This window comes from Arachis ipaensis, chromosome B02 (genome assembly GCF_000816755.2).
Source record: "Arachis ipaensis cultivar K30076 chromosome B02, Araip1.1, whole genome shotgun sequence".
Lineage (NCBI taxonomy): Eukaryota > Viridiplantae > Streptophyta > Magnoliopsida > Fabales > Fabaceae > Arachis > Arachis ipaensis.
The window spans coordinates 13,776,490-13,777,278 of record NC_029786.2 but is presented as its reverse complement, the minus strand read 5'-3'; positions in this window follow the sequence as shown (position 1 = coordinate 13,777,278).

The following is a 789-nucleotide window of genomic DNA, read 5'->3' as shown; positions in this document are numbered from 1 at the left end:
TATTGGCTTTTTTGCTCTTGCCTTTTGGTTTTAAGAGCTTTTGGCTTTTTCTGCTTGCTTTTCCTTTTTTTTTTCTTCTTTTTTTTTCTGCAAGCTTTGTTCTTTGCTGCTTTTTCTTGCTTCAAGAATCATTTTTATGATTTTTCAGATTATCAAATAACATGTCTCCTAATCATCATTCTTTCAAGAGCCAACATATTTAACATTCTTAAACAACAACTTCAAAAGACATATGCACTGTTCAAGCATTCATTCAGAAAACAAGAAGCATTGTCACCACATCAATATAATTAAACTAAGTTCAAGGATAAGTTCGAAACTCATGTACTTCTTGTTCTTTTGAATTAAAACATTTTTCATTTAAGAGAGGTGATGGATTCATAGGACATTCATAACTTTAAGACATAGTTACTAACTACTAATGATCATGTAATAAAGACACAAACATAGATAAGCACATAACGTAGAAAATGAAAAACATAAGAAATAAGAACAAGGAATGAATCCACCTTAGTGATGGTGGCGTTTCCTTCTTGAGGAACCAATGATGTCCTTGAGCTCTTCTATGTCTCTTCCTTGTTTTTGTTGCTCCTCCCTCATTGCTTTTTNTGGTCGCTAGTGGGAATGATTGAGCATTGAATGAACTCCAACCATCCTCTAGCTACAGGCTTGAGGTCCAATCTTCTTAGTTGAACCGGCTTGCCTTTAGAGTCAATCTTCCATTGAGCTCCTTCTACACATATGTCCATGAGGACTTGGTCCAACCTTTGATCAAAGTTGACTCTCCTT